Source organism: Salvia miltiorrhiza, chromosome 7 (assembly GCF_028751815.1).
Source record: "Salvia miltiorrhiza cultivar Shanhuang (shh) chromosome 7, IMPLAD_Smil_shh, whole genome shotgun sequence".
NCBI classification, from domain to species: domain Eukaryota; kingdom Viridiplantae; phylum Streptophyta; class Magnoliopsida; order Lamiales; family Lamiaceae; genus Salvia; species Salvia miltiorrhiza.
The window spans coordinates 21,351,563-21,372,379 of record NC_080393.1 but is presented as its reverse complement, the minus strand read 5'-3'; the positions used below and the strand labels follow the sequence as shown (position 1 = coordinate 21,372,379).

Genomic DNA, 20,817 nt, shown 5'->3' with positions numbered 1-20,817 from the left:
TAACGCCCCGCTTTTCCCTAGCTAAATTTAGAGTAGATTTTAAACTTAGATTTAAGATGATTCACGCCGGATTGAGAAAAAGAATTTATTTTAATTCCAACAAAAATGATTTACAAAAGCTTTTGTAAATATTTAGTTATTAAATTTATATGCATTGCATATTTATTTAATTGAGCATCGATCATTTATACGAACTATTTTATTTAGCGAACACTGAATGATTATTACAGTTTTCATAATACAACCCTGAAGACTTTTTAATTATCAAATCACCTACACCCTACAACTCCTATCCGCCACTCTACTGCCATCATCATCATGACTTTTTCAACCCTTACCATCAATACCTATTATTACACCCACCTACTCCCTCCCTTCTCCCACCTACTCTCCACACCTCTCTGCCATATCTCAATTATATCAAATCATGGAGACTTTACTCATACCAAAGAGACTTTACTCATTCTACACAAAAGACATGTTGCATTCTTCTCATCTGCATTCAAGAAGGCAAGAACGCACAAAAGAAGCCACCAAGCACCAAGCACCAACCATCATTAACCCTCAAGGTTTTCATCTATGAACTAACTCCCTTGACTAATTCATTTTTATGCATGATTAAGGCATCATATTTTCAGTCTAGCTAATCAATCACAATTTTAAAAAAAAAAGAATCATGTTACATGGTAGCCAACTCATTCATAAATGTGCATTATATGTTGGTATATATATAAATGAACAAATGATTTCAAGTGCTCAGTACAAAATCTGGGAATCAAACTTTAAGAGAAGGGAATTCTTTGTGTATTTGAGTCTCGTTTCTTGTTGTTGAGCGTCGAACTCAGTCGGTCTCGGTGTGGTTGCGGGCTGAGAGAGTCGAGAGGCAGAGAGAGGCTAGGGCTCGGCGGCGGCTCCGCCGTTGTTGTCCGGCCGAGGATGGAGCATGAGAGATGAGGGCGTGCGTCGTGGTGGTGGAGGTTCGCCACTGCCGGAGACGAGGGAGAAGAGAAGGAAGGGAATGGGGTGCTGACGGTGGCAGCTTGGTGGCTGCTACTCGCTGGGAATTTGAGGGCGGCGATGGTGGTGCCGCTGCTGCCCGGCCACAGCTGGAGAGAGAGAGGTGGTCTGGGCTGGGTATTGCTGAGGGTGTCGGCGACGGTGGCTCCGGCTGCTGCTGTCGCCGAGAGAGAGACCGAGGGAGGCGGCGGCGCTCGTCGTCGCCAAGGGGGATTCAAGGGAGAAGTGACCAGAGATGACGCCCTTCGCCGGAGACGCGGCCGCGGCTTGGCAGCGGCAGGGGGAGACCGGAGGAGATTCGAGGGAGAGAGAGAGACGGCAGCCTTCCAGCCGTGAATTCGCCGGAAGAGAGACTGCGGCGGCCGAGCTTTGAGAGAGATTTTGGCGTGAATGGAGAGAGAAGAGAGAGTGAGATGGGAAGGATGCTGCGCAGCTGCGATGTGTGTGGTGTGTGCGTTTGTTTGAAGGGAGAAAAGAAGGAGAAAAGGGTTTGGGGTGTTGGGTTTAGTTTTGGGCCTTGGTTTTCAAAATTTCAGCTGGGCCGACTTCTTTAAAATAAAAAGAGAAGAAAGTTTGGGCCATGTGTTTTAAATGAGTAGAGTTATTTTTGTTAGTGGGCCTCTAATTATTTTAAATCATGGGCTGCCCAATTATTAATTTAATTGGATTTATGCAGATTTTTATTTAAAGGAGATACACTATTTTAATTAATTAGACTTATTAAGTTTGATTAATTATTTTTAATTTGCATAATAATATTATATTATTATTATGTGCATATTTTAAGTAAATTACTTAATAAATGCTAAGCATGACATGAAATTGCATTTATTTTGCAATAAAAGTATTTAATTGGTTTTAATTATAATTCCAATTATTTAAGAAAAATCGAGTAAGGATATTGTTGGTGTCCTTAACTCAAGAATTTAGTTTTCAATTATTTATTTACTAAATTTTGAAAACCCGGCTAAGTGAATCATAAAATAATAAGCACAACACCATGAATTAAGATTAGCTTCACGAGACCTATTAAGAATAGAATTTCTTGTAGGCTTTGTGACCAGGGGGATTAGCGCTGCTTTCCCAAGACAGGTTTATAAGTGATTATGATCTTCAGGCTTTGCCTAACCAGGTGGGCATTACTTTTACTATACGTATATAGAGATCCCCTGCGTGTCGTAGGCCTCTTATACGAATATATGCATGAGATGATTTTAACTGTTAATTTCAGTTTATTATTATGCCCAAATGATAAATGACTCTTATGAAATAAAAATGAAATGTTTATGAAATGAAATGAAATGTTTATGAAATGATTGACTGCCAAAAATGTTTATGTTTTTATATGTATCCTATCTGTGTTGGTTCGCCAACTTTAAAGGAAATCCAATTGGGATCCTATGCTAGACAAAGGTCGCTAGCTAGGATTAACGTGTACACTTATGGAGACCGCGAGTCGCTTGCGACCGGTCTTGGCGTCCGTGGTAAGGAGGCCTCCTTCCCGGCGCGTGACAGAAAGGAACAGATATGGATCATATGAAGGAAAATGATCGGCCGATCGACTTTATGAAAATGAAAGAAATATTTTAGTAAGCGCAGGTCATTTAAGAAAACCCCTGTGTGTTACTGTTATGGCAGTTCAATTTATATATGTATGCATGAATGTATTTTCGGCTATGCCCACTGAGTATTTTTATACTCAGCCCTGCATGTATTTCTAAATGTGCAGGTTGAGCAGTTGATGGAATGGAATGATGTTGAGCGGGTGTTCCTTTGACATTTCAAGAAATGTAACCTTGAGTATACATCTTCATATGTATATCTCACACGTTTTCCGCTGCAAAACACTTTGATTAGGATAACTTTATGTTATGAAATTGTGACACGTGTTATTGGGTAACCCACCTTAATCAGTTCTCATTTATGTGTATGTTTTATAAGTATCCAAATAATCATATATGATCCTAGCATTTTATCTATGAGTGACATTTCCATATACTTTAATGTTAAGTAATTGTCCATTTCCATTTCTTATTGTTCACCCCAAGTCATAACCCCGGTTAACCCGTCATTGGGAAAGTGGGATGTGACAAGTGGAGACTGATTAAACACGTTTATATCATTGTTGGACCTTGCAACTCCAAAAAAAGCATGTCAGATCCATAAATCTTGAGATGCAACCGCCTCAAGCATAATTGTTGGGACTCCATGATCGTTGCGGGTGAATTGGCCTTTCCATGCTACTACGCAATTTTTTCATGTTTAGTGCATACAATCAAGACTCCCGATCATTCCAGGAAAGTCATGTCTCTGCTCGTGCATTTCCATCAATCGTTGATAGTCATCAACGGTTGGCCGTCTCAAGTAGTGTGCACCGAAAACCTCAATAACACCTCGGCAGAAGTGGTGCAAGCACTCGTACCCTGTTGTTTCAAAAATACGTAAGTACTCGTCGTAGTGATCAGTTGGGCCCCCATATGCCAACTACCTAATCGCATTCGTGCATTTTTGTAGTGGCGTGAAACCTTTCTTCCCTATGGCATCGGGTCTTTGTTGAAACCATGTGTTGTTGACTTGCAAGGCCTCCACTATGCGAGTGAATAACTCTTTCCGCATCCGGAAATGCCGCCTGAATACGTTGGGACCCCATGTTGGATTATCATCAAAATAATCCCTTATGAGCCGTTCGTGTGCCCCTCCCGATCTCGTTGCACATGTCTTCTTGAGTGACGTGTGTTTGACACTATTGCTCGGAGCACACGTTGATGGATGATGTCATTCTCCATGTACTGACGCATGTACTCTTCCATGAAAGCTTCAGCTTCAGCTACAGTTGTAGCCACGGATGCAGCTGTTTCTTCAGCATCACGCTCAGAAGAAGATGAAGACAAATAAAATTATATAATGTTATGAAGACAAATATTGGATAGGGGATAATTGTTCTTTGTAGATGATGAGAATGAAGTATATTGTTAATGTATTTATAATAAATAAGGGTTGACCGTTGGAGAATTCAACGGTTACTTTGTATTTAATATGACAGTTGGAGAATTCAAGGATTACGTTTTTTATTTAATATGACCGTTGCAAAATTCAAGGGTTTTTTATTTAATATGACCGTTGCAGAATTCAAGGATTTTTTTATTTAATATGATCGTTCGAGAATGCAAGGGTTTTTTATTTAATATGATCGTTCGAGAATGCAACAACTACATTTTATTGAAAGATAAATTCAACTGTTACACACAACAGAATTATAGAATTAAAAACAAATTCTAGTGGATACAAGATAATACAACTAATTATCATCTTCCCATTTTTTCAGAATCTTCTCGCATTGCTTTTTGTGTAAGTGGAGCTGCATTGCCGTCATCGCTGATGTGTCCTTCATTATGAGTTCATACTCCTTTAGACGTTGTTCCTCCTCCTTTAGACGTTTTTCCTTATTTTTTAGAAGTTGTTCCTCATTTTTTATACGTGCATGGTCTTCCATTATACATAATTATTTGGCTGCATTGGTTTCATGCTCATTTGCAACTTTATGTAGTGCACTGAGGTCTTTATTTTTTCCCTTCCCCTTCGCATTCCTCTTTGCCGCTTTCTGCCCCAGCTCATGGAAGTTTCTTCAGTTGTAGAAGATGATGTGTAGGCTCCTCATTCTGCATTTTTGCTTCTTTTGGATGCTTGAACATTTCCTTCCACCTCAGCAAACTTGGAAACTTTTGACAAAATTCTCCAAACTCCAACGTACTTAAAATCACTTGTACCATGATGCTACTTGTATGTTGTTCAACATCAATTGCACCGCTCTTCCAGATGCTTGCAATCTTATTGTAACATTCAGAAAATAATTTCACCTATTTCTACAGCTGGTAGAAATAAGCCTTCAATTGTTTGGGTTCTCTTCTTGGAGTGTTGACAGAGCGATTTTCATTATAGGCCTTTTCAATGCGTTTTCACATTTTCTCCATATTTTGTTGGTTTCCAACCACTGAATCGATGCTAATATCGATCCAACATTGCGCAAGAACTTCACACTCCGCATCTGAATAAAACGCCTGACGCTTGTTGGTATTCTGTTCGTCGTCGTCGTCTGATTATGGCTCAGCAGAGAGATTTATATTCTCCAAGCCTTGAACTGCCATTCCTGAAGATGGTGTCCCTCCATCAGTACCACCCCCATCTATGATGGTCCTCTTAGAGGAGTCTGAAAACACAAACCCCTGAGAAGGATATCCTTGTTGGGGGAAATCCTGGCGGGGGATACCATAAATTTTCTTTACACATAAAATGATATAAAATCACCTTGAATTTTCTCTTTCTTATTTACAAAGTCAGCGCGATAAAAGTTAAAGATTTTTAGGATTATAATTATAATTTGGAAAGTTCAGCTGTAAATTTCATCATATTTTAGAGTTTCAATTTATTTTATTTTATTTTTGCAAGGGTAAACATCCTTAGAGTTTAGGTTTCATTATTAAAATGAGGTTTATTATAAAGTGAAAAAGAAAAAACATCCCTTGAAAGCACAAGATGCAGACTAAGGGCACAAAACTATAAAAGCGAAGGAGAACAACTCAAAAAGGAAAGTCAGGATCATTATCCAAATCATCCGACCAACGCCTATGGACGACATTATTCATTGCAATCATACTAGGCCTATTGGTGACGTCAACCACAAACTCCCTCGGCTTGTTACCCATTTCTTCCGCATTCCTGAGACGACTTTTAATACAACCTTCCGGAATTGCATGTATAGGCTCTCGTCCCTTTACCGAGCCCTTTGGACGACCACGTCCGCGCTTCTGGTCCGAGAGCAACTGCATCCCCTGATTAACTTGCTCCTCTAACCTAATAATACGACTCGCCATGTCATCCGGAGAAGAAATGAATTTATTATCAAAATCAACTTCCTTAATCGGCGAATTAACCCGCTGGCTCGCTGAATCTTCTGCCCCAACTACCGGTTGTTGCTCTACCACAGCTCCACTATTCGTTCCAGAATCCAACTCCAAAGTTCCCTCTACATTCGAGCCCTCCTTATCACTAGCCTTGTCCGTGTGAGGCGACCCATCATTTTCTTCCTCATGTAAAGGCTCTGCTTCATAATTGGAGTCCGCAATGATAGTCTCCTCCACTTCCTCTTCCTCATCCTCATCTAGCGCTTGATATCGGTTAGCATCCCCTGCCAGAGGGAGATCATTTTTCTTAAAAGGTACTGTAGCCGCGTCTTGAAGATCAGTACCTGATAGAGGTTTAAGAATATCAACTTTGGGCTGCCATGCAGGAGTCGGACCCTCTCCCTTATCAAGATTCTTCACAACCACAGCAGGAGGCTCAGTGATCTTTTGCTTGCTCGTGGCCCTATCAGGTCTCCGGCATTTATCCGTTGAATGACCTGTAAGTTTACAACGCGAGCAAAAAAGGGGCATAGATTCAAAACCAAACTCAATGTAGAACGATCTATCGCCGTCATCAATGTACATCGAGTTGAGAATAGGCAAAGCCATGTCAAGTTCCACCAAAACCCGCGCAAAGTGTCCCACATAACCAGTTGCGGAGGCATTATCAATTCGCATAGGATGACCAAGCACACGACCTATACCAGCAATAATCACCGGAGTCCATAACTCCACAGGGAGATAATATATCCGAACCCATACCTGAGCCAGAGACGACACTTCCTTATACGGATCGAAATACCTAGTCCATTCACGGAAGCGTACGTGGCCGATTGACAGTTGGAGAAAAGAACTCCCCTTAGCTTTCTTTTTCGCTTCCATCGTCAAAAAATTAACAACGAAGAATCCCTTAGCCATGGGCACCAGTTGACAGTCGGCGCACTGCCATATGGTTCGAAGTTCGTGAGAGAGGTCGGCGAACGTGCGTGGCTTGTCCCCTTTACGTTGGATAAGTCTACCGATTAGTGCAAATTGAAACTCTTCCAACTTTGTTTGATATTCCGATTTGGGCACTGAGAGGGTGACAACCTCTCCTTCTCGTTGTATTTGAAGGCCTCGGAGGCCATACGCTGCAACATCCAGCTTCTTAAGGGATTTGGGTAGGACTTTATCAGCTACTTTGGCAGCGAAAGAAACAGTCGGAGCAGAACCCGGGACCTTCGCTACTGAAGTAACAACAGACGGCAACGGCTGTATCAAACCAGGGATGGCCTGGTTAGGATCACCGATCAAACTCTGCGCCGGTGAAAAACCCGACGGGCGCTGCCCAACAGCCACTATGCCGGTAGAATAACCCGGCTTTACGAGAGGCAGGTGCTGAGACGGAACATTGACAGGGGACTTAGATCGAGACCTGTCAAAATTAGAAGAGACCAGGGGAAGATTGAGGCCCCCCTTGTCACAATGGATTTCCGGCGAACTCGAATCCATCACCAGCAGCAGAGCCTTGAACGCCGGTGGATTTGGAGTCGCGGACGGCCGGAGAAGAGCATTCGCGGTGGGGAGTCTGGATCGGCAACTGGACGCCTGGAGTCGCGGCGTGCTCTCGGCGTCTGGTCGGGTGCACTGCGAACGGGGAGAGGCGCGACGGCGAGCGGCGGGGTGGCGCAGCTGAATGAATCAGAGATCTCAAAGGGATAATGCTCACAGAGCACGTCTCTCTCTCCAGTCAAACCTCGATTATTCTGACAGCAGAGCCTTGAACGCCGGTGGCTGGAGTCGCGGAAAGCGACGTGAGACTGGAGCAGCGACGGGAGGAGCGATCGAAGCTTGCCGTTGCGAACTCGGTCAGCTGGAGCGAGTTGACTGCGCTTGCTGCGGAGGCGCGAGCGGCGGTGGTGGGTGCGGCCAGTGTCCGGCCAGCCAGCAGCGGCGAGCGGAGCCAGGGTTCGGCCAGCCAGCAACGGCGAGCGGCCCGGCAGCGTCGAACGGTCTGGGGCGTGCTCAGTCAAACACGCGTGCTCTCAACTTTTTTGCTGACGAAAGTCCAATCTCCTTAGAGTTTAGGTTTCATAAATAATACTCCTAAATAAAATGAATTTTCAAATTAGATGTCAATGCCATTTACTTTTTGACTTGTCATAAGGATGTTTAAGTTTTTACCCTTAAAATGACTATTAAACTTACACTTTAATTTATGAGCGAAGATAAAATGATAGTATATAAAATTTTGGCTATATATTCTCATATATCACCACTTATATTTAACCCAATTCTTATTGATCTGAAATTAAGTTTGGCCCACCTACTCCATATTTAAATTCCAGTTCTATTTTGTATCCAAGAAAGTGACGCATCATAGAAGTTGAATTTACAATTTGTGTTATTTGATAGAAAATTTATTCCATTCCCTATTCGACGCTGAAAAACCTCCCCAAAACAAAAGTTGGTATTGGGTTGGCGAAACTCACACTTTGCGGTATGTGGTGGGTGATTAAAAGGCAGTGTTCCATTCCAGTTTTCCCCCCACAATAAAAGGCCATGTTCATAAATTCTACCCAATAGGAATAAATAAATTAGACGTATAATAAATAAATATCTAACACTCAACATTCGAGTTGTGATCAAGTGAATTCACGTGTTCGCCATCCAATAGTTGCAAGAAGGATCAAATGAAAAATAAATGAATATTCTATAAAATTAATGCATTTAGGACCACAGTCAACGTGCATGCAGCAATTTTAAATACAAAATCAAGAAACATACAGTCAATTTGTGACACCCAAATCCATTTTAATTTTAAATGAAAACGCACGCGGAAAATCATGACTATAAATAAATATTTAACAAGAAAATAGTGAAATAAATTTTTATTTAAAGTATTTTACTCAAAATAACATCTTTAAAGAAAGATAAATACAAAACATTTGACTCGCCATTCGACCTTCCAGGCGCCTCCGGCCTTTAAAACCTGAAAATGTTAAGTATGGGATGAGCATACATGGTATACTCAGTGTGGGAACATGCAATCATTGTCCACATTAATAAAATGAGAATCACATATGATCAATACATTCGTAACTGAAAGTCGCACGGTGGCATACCAAGGACCTTTCCGTCCTGGACCGATTAAGCCGGCCCCTGGCGACTGGTTGCAACCATAACTTTAACATGAAATCGCATTGTGGCATACCAAGGACTTTAATGTCCTGGACCCATTGAGCGGGCCCCTAGCGATATAATTTAATGCAACTCACATATGGTAAACACATAATATTAAAATGGACAAAGATTAACCACAGCATGTACTGAAATAAATCCCACACCTGAGACTTGAAGGCTCACTTTTGAGAAATTCACTCAAAAGTTATGTCCTAGTCGCGTCGTACCTAATCCCATAAAGCTCAAATATCAGGTGTGAGATTTATTTCAGTACATGTTGTGGTTAATTCTTGTCCATTTTAATAATATGTGTTTACCATATGTGTTATGACGTATATTTTGAGGATATCGCTAGGGGCCCGTAAATAGGGTCCAGGACTTCACCGTCCTTGGGTTGCCACAATGCGATTTGAGGTATATTTTGAGGATGTCGCCAGGGGCCCGTAAATAGGGTCCGGGACTTTAATAATCATTGGATTGCCACAGTGCGAATATTGAGGATATATATGAAGTGACCGTATGTGTTTACTGTATTATTATCTTGGACAATTATTGCATGTTCCCACACTGAGTGTACTCTGTATGCTCATCCCATACTTAACACGAAACATATATATAGGGAGAAAAGCTTATAGGTTAGCTTGTATGAGTCAAAGGTCTACTGCATAGACTTAGCTGATCAAACACTTGATTTTATGGCATGAGAGTCACGTGGAATTTAAAGGTAAGAGTAAGCTATGCTATCTCTAAATTGCACATGTGTATACTTGACAAATAAATAAAATAAAAATAGTAGTATAATTAACTTTCTCTTAGTTCATTAAGTAACTAATACATATACATGTATTTATATATATATCGAACTAGACTTTATCTAATGCATGTACATCTCATGCATTTTTTTTATAAGTTACGTATAAGTATATATATTAATTATAATTATTATTATTATTATTATTATTATTTAATTAGGAGCACGACTAGACTAATAAAAATCAAATAAATAAAATATTTTTCAAGTATTTTATAAATTAATAGTTCAATAATTTTCAAATAAAATTTGTAAAGAAAATAAATGGTTTTGGGCTGCGACACAATTTTATCTGACTCCTTGCATTGTTCTTCCCTATTTGTTTCTCATTTACTTCGTAAATACCTAAATCAAGTCTACTTGCGTCCAGGTAGTCTTACTCTTGATTGGTCTTAAGCTTTAAATAATTAAGAAGTCAATTCATAATAATAACTAAAAAAACACAAGTTACATAATTTTTTTTTTGATAAGGAAATAAGCTTTTATTAAAAGAGGTACAAGAAGTACCGGAGATAAAAAAAAGATCCAAACATCATGAAACAAACAGAACAAGGAAAGTAACAGGGAGTCCCAAACTCCACCGAAACCAGCCTTAACCATGCAGGCTAGCCGCTGCGTTCCATCTGCTAAAAACTGAGGTGGACAATTGCAGATAGGGATGTCAATCCAGCCCGAAACCCGTGGGCCGACCCGAATAACCCGACAAAATTAGAGGGTTAGGGTTGTAAAATCGCAACCCGATTATAAATCGGGCTAATCGGGCTAGCCCGTTCGGGCTGGCGGGTTGAAGCGGGCCAACGCGTTGGGCTACTGATTTTTTTTTTTTTTTAAATAGAATTTTAAAATACATTAGAGTTTAGGCGTTAAAGGTTTAAGATTTTTTTTGAGATACTTTTTTTCTTTAATTTCAAACTATTGTTGAATATTTTTTTTTTAACAAAGTTGAATATTTTATTGTTATTAACTTATTTTATATAGTCTTAAAAAAACTTATTTTATATGTTAATATGTTATGTAATCTTGAATATATTATATTTTTGCATTTCATGCTTTGCTATATAATTTATATCTTTAATATTTATGTATATTTTATACATTATACATTAGATCATTAAGAATAATAAAATACAAATGATAATTTTATTTTTACGCCTTTAACTTGATTAGCCCGATGGGCTAGCCCGAAACCCGAACGTTTAGGGTTAGGGTTGAAGATTTACAACCCGAAAAAATTTCCAGCCCGATTAGCCCGCACCCGATTAACCCGAAACCCGATAGGGCTAGCCCAAAAACCCGGTGGGCTGGCCCGATTGACATCCCTAATTGCAGATTGAAAGCCAAGCTCCAACCCCAAATCCTTGTCTTAATTTCTGTCACCATTCTCTCCTTAATCCATGTGCCTTGATTGAAGATACACTCATTTCTCTTCTTCCAAATACACCAAATTACACAGGTCCATACAACAAGTAAGAACATGACATCTTCTTTGTTTCCAAGGTTTTCAAAAGCATTAAAATGAGTCTTCGCCTTATGATGAAAAACGGATTGCTTACCCATCCAATGAATCATCTCCTTCCAAACTTCTTCAGATTTCGGGCACGAGAAAAAAAGATGCTCGATTGTCTCTTCTTTCTCCTTACAAAACACACAAATATTCGGGAGTTGGATTGCCACCTGCCCGCGGATCAGGTTGTCGGTGGTTGGTAATCTTCCTTTGAGCACCTGTGATCAATATTCGGGAGTTGGATTGCCACAAGTTACATAATACTATATGATACTTTAAATTCCATGTGTTGTATTGTAAATCTTCATTCTTTTAAAATTCATATTGCTCAAGTCCGACAAATACACGCTTAACTCTCATCGAAACCCTAAATTTACAAGAATAAAATACGCCCATGATCAATATTCATTATTCAATTAACTGATATTTCATACATAAACAGATTCTTTCTAGACCATTAGTCTAGGTAAGCAAATGACAAAGCCTTAAAGAAAAATGATTTTGTAGGTCTATAAATTATAATAGAGGGGCCACCGTAGCCCCTCTGAATTTCTATAAATATCATCTTAATTAATAAGGTGAATAAGACATTTCCCGAATATAGTTGTTGAATATGCAGCCTAAGTTGAATACTTTGACATTTTTAAATCTATATATATATAAAAGTTCAACCACTTATATAAATAGTAAGTTATATTTTCCCGCCAAAATCACTTTACTATTTTTAGAAATAATCTTTTTTCTATTTAATTTTAATTTCGTCTACTTCAGATTATATGAAATTTTTTATTGTAATTTTTCATGTTGCCCCAATTAAAGTATTAGTTCATTTTTTATCTTTTAAATATTTTATATTTACGAATAAAATGTAAACAAACAGTTCAATAAATAATTATAATATTATTAAAATATTTATATTGATAAGATTTATGATTAAAACTGTACTTTAAGATATTTATTTATTATTTCTTAAATATTTAATCAACATATGTAAAATATTTAAAATTTAAGATTAATCAAACATTATGATTGTGTATCAATTATAATTTTAAAAAATTAATTATAACATAATCATAGTTCTATAATTTATTGGATTAGTTATTTTTAATCTCTTAAATATGATATAGGTAATAGTTATATTATACATAATTTTTTAAAATGGAATATATAGTACATATTTTTGTATAAAATGGTCATAAAATGGTCACGCATGTTCAGTAAATGTAAATAAAAAATTTAGTAAATGTAGGAATTAGAGATGTAACAAGTAGTGGTGATAATGATGATTATGCATCTACCCATCTCCTTGAGGATATATTACTTAAAGCATTTGATGTTCCAATACAAGACATCATTTTAAACACTTACTCGTCCTACTCTAACAACATCAACAATATATAATTTTTATTTGAAAGAACGAGCAATAAATGTTCCTACTCATATATTGTACAACATAAAATTTTTTACATTAATAAAAAATTAAAATTTTAAATCTACATAATACTTTAAAATAATATTTTATTATAAAAAAATAATATTTCTCGCACGGGAGCCAAACTACATATGTATATATTTTAGTACTGTATATATTTCAGTAGAAATTTTGTATAAGTTATTGAGGTGGTCACTTGTACACCCGGGTGGTATGTACACCGGGATGTAAATGACACTAACACTAACATTATTTGTTTTACAAATGGCACTATCATGTTATATGACACTAACACTATATTGAAATGACACTATCATATTATCGAAATGATATTAATACTCTGGGTGTACCGTACACCCGGGTGTACAGGAGATTTTGTGTAAGTTATTTTAATACAATGTGTATATATTATATCATCTTTAATTTTGTCATATATTTTTTAATTTGAACGAAATTATTCAGGGCAAATTTTGAAATGGGCTAAAGTTTATGTATTTATATTACAACTGTATATAGCTGAAAAAATACCAAAATTCACTAATTACATTGTGGATTTACAGTCAATTAATGCCTAAAAAAAACATGTTGTTAAATGCAAATTAGTAAAAAGTAATTAGCAGTTCCAAAAACTCTTTCAAGACTAATAGAAAATTTGAAAGAAAAATATCTAGAAATGTTGATGAAAATTTTAAATAAATAATAATAATCATTAGATAAAAAGTTTTTGTCAAAATCCTCATCATTCATTTGATTAGCCTCCAACTATAAGATGGTTTCATCTTCATTTAATGTTATTATCGTTATTAGAGCTATTTTATAAAATAATACAATAGAATTTTATAATCTAAACATAATATTTTAAAAAATATTTTTTTTACTATTTTAATTAAGTAGGTATCACCGTGCATCGCACGGGAGTAATACTAGTTTTTCTCTAATTTGCTGCTTTGTCTTCACATCAAAATTAGCATCTAATTATTTTCGTCATTCTATTTCTGTTTTGTGTCTCTTTTATGCATTATTATCTCCGTATGTTTGTCCAATAGCATATTTTCATAATCACCAAAAAATTCATATAACATACTAATATATTGTTCCTTCATTACATCTAACCTTAACCTTAATCGCGTAATTGTTTCAAGTACTCTAGTTACATAAATTCCTTTGTTTAGTCACGTACACTCGATCTCATTGGGCCAAGTCTAGCCCAATATTAATATATAATCGGATCAAATCTGATCCTATTGGGCTCAACTATATTGGAGGGATGATTGGGGAATTAAGGTTTAAATTTTCTCGATTTGGGGAATTTTTGAAGTTTGGCCAAGGTCGGGAGGTTTAATTTGTACGTCTGAAATTCCACTTACTCGATTTTCAAAGTTTATGAATTTAAATTCACCCCATAATAATTTTAAGTGCTTATTTTCCACCTGCTAAATAGTACTACACGATCATTTTAAAATTAAACATTTTTCTTACAATCTTACACACGAGCTTTTCTGCTCTTTTTACATAGACTATATAATTGAAACCTATATGAATAGATCGGCCACTGGTGAGAGTCTTGGTACGAGTTTATGACTAATTTTTCGTTTTCTCTCTTATGGAGAAGATTAAAGATTCACAGTCGAACAATTTGGATTCAGTATAAATTATTATATTTGGTGACTATTTCTGTTTATTATTGATTAGTTACGATTATGCTATCTTTTTATTAGCATGGGTGAGTAGCTAATTTTTTTTATTAAGTGAGAATACTAAAATTAAATTAATCTGAAATCATGTGAGTTTGTTAGATTAATAGTATATATTGGATTTAAATTTGTTCTTTCAATTTATAAGACTATTGGATGATGCTTAGATGATACTCACAAGTCGGTTATGGTCTTACGAGTATTTTGGCTCCAAACAGTATGATGCTCACAAATTAGATCTGATTTGTCAAGTTCCAAACAAAATGATGTTCATAACTTAATTCGACCTTTGAAGCTTTAAATGAGATAATCTTAGTACTCAACTCCAGTTTTTCAAGCTCCAAATGAGTGATGCTTAGAACTCAACTTGCTCTATCAAATTGTAGACGAGATGATACTCACAAGTCAGCTATGGTCTTTCAAGCTCCACACGAGATGATGCTAAAAAATCAGTTATGGTCTTTTAAGCTCCACACAAGATGATGCTCACAAGTCGGTTATAGTCTTACGAGCTCCAAATGACATGCTGCTTACAAGCCAAGTTTTATCTTTTGAAGTTGCAGATGAGATGAGACTCATAAGCCAAATCTCATATAACAAGCTTCAGATAAGATAATGATCATAAGTTCGACGTACAAAAGTCAAATGTGATATTTCAAGCTAAAGACAAAATGATGCTCTAAAATCTTGTAAGGTTCGGATGAGATGATGTTTATATATAAGATGCGGTCTTAAATTTTGTCTATTAATTTATAAAATTACAATCCTATAAATTTAGTAAATCTTTCATATCTACGATGAACAAAAAATACGATGTGTTAATCCTTCATCATATCCTATGTCAAATAGACCTAAATCTTTTTTTTTTATTGTTTTTTTAAAATCTCCAACCTCGCATCAACTTTTTATGAAAATTTCATCAAATAAAAATTTATATAAAAATGCAATCTATTTTTACTCTCAACAAAAAACTAACATATAACAAGCAAAAATGTCCGAACTGTACCAGCAATTTATTTTGGCCAAATAAAATTAAAATTTTAAAATAATTTATATAAAATTATTTCATATGTTATAATTAAAAAAATAGTGTACAATGATAATTATAATATAAAGTGATTTCCCGTCGAATTTCGACGGGTTACACACTAGCAAATATTTTCTAATTATTTGCTCAAATATCTATCTATTATTAATATATAAAAGAGATACATGTTGAAGAGTCCACAATCTTTCTCTCTCCTATGTGGCACTCTCACAATTCTTTATTTTACACTATTTGAATTCTACAAGTATTATGTATTCTCTTTGTTTCCTACATTTAATGCTTTAAATTATTATTATTAATTCAATTAATCATTAGATATATAATTATTTTTCTTTCCTTATATATTTAATCGTTACATAAGCAATATTAATGTGCATTTATACAAGATGCATATAAATTTAGAAAATTCATATCCATTATATATATATAATAATGTAATTTTAAATTTTCGTACTATATTTTTTATTTAATATATAATAATAATATTTACATAATATCTAATCATTATTTTTAATGAAGTAATTCATAATACATATAAATATAAAAATACTAATCAATAAAGAAGCATACGATCAATCCAAAAAAATACAAAATATGAAATGTATCGATTATATTTATATTGCTATAATTGTTAACTAAATATCGATTAGTCAAAATGCTTGCTAATGTATAATATCTAGAATCTCATTTTAAAAATTCTCTATTCTCCTTCATTCTCATCGTTTCACAAGTCATATCTCTTATCTCACATTGATTTTTAATTAAACTCTATCTTGATCAAAGATTATATAAATACTTGTGTAGTATCTCATCATTTATATATTGCTTCATCAATTTAATTTGATCAATTAACTTTTAGTTGGCCAAATAGATAGTTATATTTTTATTAAAAAATAATTTAATTTATCTAATATTACTTTGACCAATAATAAAATTTATTCAATAATGTCAGTCCATATATATTGAATACCTCTCATTCATTCTCTATCCTATGTGGCACTCCCACAAGTTAGTATTTTGATTAGGGTTGTCTAAATGGTTATCGGGTTTTGGGTATCCAATTAACCGAACCGAAATTCCCGGGTTTGGGTATCCAATAACCGAAAATTTCGGGTAATGGATCGGTTTCGGTTATTGTTTTTTTGGAAATTTCGGTTATCGGTTAACCCGAAAAACCGATCGGGTTAACCGAATAACCGAAAATTATTTTATTAATTATTTAATATATATATTATCAATATATCATATATAATATATTATATATTTGTAAATTAATATATAAATATATTTGTAAATTATTTAATATATATATATATTTGTAAATTATTATATATATATATATATATTATTATATAATATATTTGCAAATTTATATATATATTATATATTTACAAATATATTATATATATAATATTTACAAATATATTATATTTGTAAATTTACAAATAATTTACATATATATTTACAAATATATTATATATTTGTAAATTATTTAATATATATATATATATATAATATTTGTAAATATATATTATATATTTGTAATTTCTTTTAGAGTAGATAGAGCAAAAATTATTTGAATTTTATTTTTTAAATGGGTATTTCGGATACCCAAATAACCCAATTGGTTAACCGAAGCGGGTATTGGGTAACCGAACTTCTAAAACGGTTCGGGAACGGTTATTGAAATTTGGCAATTTCGGGTTCGGGTAACCGAAAATTCGGGTACGGATAACCGAACCCGAACCGATCGACAGCCCTAATTTTGATCATTCTCCAATCTATCAAACTATGGACGAGATGATGCTTACAAGTCAATTATAGTCTTTCAAACTCTATATGAAATGATGTTCATAAGTCAGTTATGGTCTTATGAGTATTTTGGCTCAAAACAATATGATGGTCACAAATTAGATGTGGTTTGTCATGTTCTAAACAAAATGATGTTCATAACTTAATTATGGCTTTTGAAACTTTAAATAAGATAATTCTTAGCACTCATCTCCAATCTTTCAAGTTCCAAATCAGTGATGTTTAGAACTCAGCTGTGGTCTATCAAACTATAGACGAGATGATGCTCACAAATCAATTATGGCCTTTCAAGCTCCACACGAGATGATGCACAAGTCAGTTACGGTCTTTCAAGCTCCACACGAGATGATTCTCACAACTCTGTTATGGTCTTACGAGCTCCAAATGAGATGATGCTTACAAGTCAAGTTTTATCTTTTCAAGTTGCAGATGAGATGATACTCATAAGCAAAATCTCATATAACAAGCTTCAGATAAGATAATGATTAAAGTTCGACGTACAAAAGTCAAATGTGATATTTCAAGCTATAGACAACATGATGCTCAAAAGTTTTGTAAGATTCGAATGAGATGATTTTCATATATAAAATGTGATCTTAAATTTTGTCTATCAATTTATATAAATTACACTCCTATAAAATTAGTAAATCTTTCCTGTATACGATTAACAAAAAATACGATGTGTCAATCCTTCATTATATTTTATGTCAAATAAAGCTAAATCTTTTTCTTATTACTTTTCTAAAATCTCCAACCTCACATCAACTTTTTATGAAATTTTCATCAAATAAAAATTTATATAAAAATGCAATCTATTTTAACTTTCAACAAAAAACTAACATATAAGGGTGCGTTTACTTTGATGGATGAATTTATCCATGAAAAAAGATGGATAACAAAAAATTATGTCTTTAAATGTCTCATTTATTCTCCCACATTTTACACAAAAGATCAGTTCACTATTTTTCCTTCCTTATTTTCACTTCAAGGATGGATAATATCATCCCTCCATTTTCGGTGTGATAATGTTATCCATCTTTGAAGTGAAAATAATGAAGAAAAAATGATGCGCTTATCTTTTATGTAAAACGTGGGAAAAGAAAAGAGATATTTAAAGGCATAAATTTTTGTTATCCATTCTTTTCCATTGATAAATTTATCCATCAAAGTAAACGTATTATAACAAGCAAAAATGCTTGAACTGTACCAACAATTTGTTTTGGTCAAATAAAATTAAAATTTAAAAATAATTTATATAAAGATCATTTTATGTGCTATAATAAAAAAAAATATACAATAATAAAAAAAATAATATACAATAATAATTATAATATAAAGTGGTTTCCCGTCGAATTTCGACGGATTACGCACTAGTATTAATATATAATCGGATCAAATCTGATCCTATTGGGCTCAACTATATTCGAGGGATGATTGGGGAATTAGGGTTTAAATTTTCTCGATTTGGGGAATTTTTGAAGTTTGGCCAAGGTCGGGAGGTTTAATTTGTACGTCTGGAATTCCACTTACTCGATTTTCAAAGTTTATGAATTTAAATTCACCCCATAATAATTTTAAGTGCTTATTTTCCACCTGCTAAATAGTACTACACGATCATTTTAAAATTAAACATTTTTCTTACAATCTTACACACGAGCTTTTCTGCTCTTTTTACATAGACTATATAATTGCAGATTATATAGGTTATGGCAATAGCTTGTTTACTAATTCATCAATTTACATATATGAAATTTCTGTATTTATAGCGTTATTGAGCGCTTCCAAATCGGCATAAAGTTAAAGACACAGCAAAGTTTGTCATCATCAGAATTCAGAACTACAAATACATGTTTTTACTTATTCTTATCAATCAAACCTTATTTGATTATATTTTCGAATTCAAACAATACGATTACAATGAAATTAGAACCACAGACAATACAATTTGTTGAGTTATCTTACTTGCTGCCACAATTTATGAGATCGAGTATGCATGATTCATAAGGTAAAACAAAAAGTAAGGTAAAATGCATCTTCAAGTCCCTGTACTTTTACTTTTTATTTCGTTAGATCCTTGTACATTTTTTTCGTTTTAATAGGCCCTACTAGTTTTTATTTTGATTTCATTCGATCCTTATTTAATGGAATGGTTAACTTTTCCGTTATCATTATTTATATATGGAATAAATTTCTACATCTTATACTAACTGTATATTTCTTTTAATTACTAATAAATTTTTATTTTCCTCCATTGTCTTATGCTCGAGAAATCCAAATCAAATTCAACCCAAATTTTGAAAATCCAACTCCATTTTGGCAGCTATGTTTGGTGAATTAATTTCACATGTGCTTTAATGGTTATCCACCTCACTAATGGCCAATTCCCTGAAGAGTCAGACCACCAAAAAATTGTATACGCCTACATTACCACTTCACCAACCATGTTATCTCTCTACTCACACTCGCACGCCGGGTTTTGTGGCAATCTTCAGTTTGCCTGCCTGCAAACAAGTTGTGTTTTAGGATTTTTGATGAAAATTTTATTTGGGCAAAGTTGAGAGAATATGACGATGAAGAAGGGGGAGGAAGAGGAAAATTCAATAGTTATTAAAAGAAAAAATAATAACTAGGATAATATGTGGAAATTTATTTTGTAAATAAATAATGATGTTTAGTTTAGATAACGGAAAAATTAACCATTCCGTTAAATAAGGATTGATTGAAATTAAAATTAAAAATACAAGGATCTATTAAAACAAAAAAATGTACGAAGATCTAATAAAACAGAATGTAAAAGTATAGGGATTTGAAGATGTATTTTGCCAAAAAGTAACATCCTTCAAAATCTCACTTGGCATGCACACACGCATGCAAGAGAATTCTCTATTAAATTTGCTGACACCAATCTATATATATATATATGAAACACCAGTTTTTAACGGTAACTTTTTACCGCCAGATTTTCTCTCTCCTTCTATCACTCATTTTATCACACTTTCTCTCTCCTAACTCCCTCATCTCACACGTTTCTCTCACCATCTTTATTATATGATTTTTACCAAATTTTATCTCACTTCTCTTTTTTTCTTTTGATTATTTTCTAGTAATCATCAAATTTGATTCGTGAAAAATATTCAATATGGATGTTAAATTAAAGATCGTGACAATATCTTTAATTTGATATAAAAATTATATTTAAAAAAATTGACATAAAAAAGTTATAATAGTTTGAAATCATAAAATTAATTTATTCCTCTCTCCTCTCTCCTATTTCCTCTCTCCACTCTCCACTCTTTTTTTTAATATTGAAGTCACGTTAGTATTTTTTTAAATCATATTAGCTCATTTCAAAGCTCTTCAATTTAAAAGTATTGTTTTTAGAGTAGAATTTAAATTAATTTAATATAAATTTATAGCTGAATAATAAATTATATCA

At 34.3% G+C, this 20,817-nt stretch overlaps 1 long non-coding RNA gene across 1 annotated transcript; it reads left to right on the top strand.

The window, feature by feature from the left end:
- The first annotated feature begins 327 nt into the window (after nucleotides 1-327).
- On the top strand, nucleotides 328-2,996 carry LOC130993387 (uncharacterized). The gene is made up of 3 exons (XR_009091649.1): nucleotides 328-569; nucleotides 2,069-2,149; nucleotides 2,747-2,996. It is a non-coding gene; the product is annotated as an uncharacterized LOC130993387 (long non-coding RNA).
- Nucleotides 2,997-20,817: the final 17,821 nt, after the last annotated feature.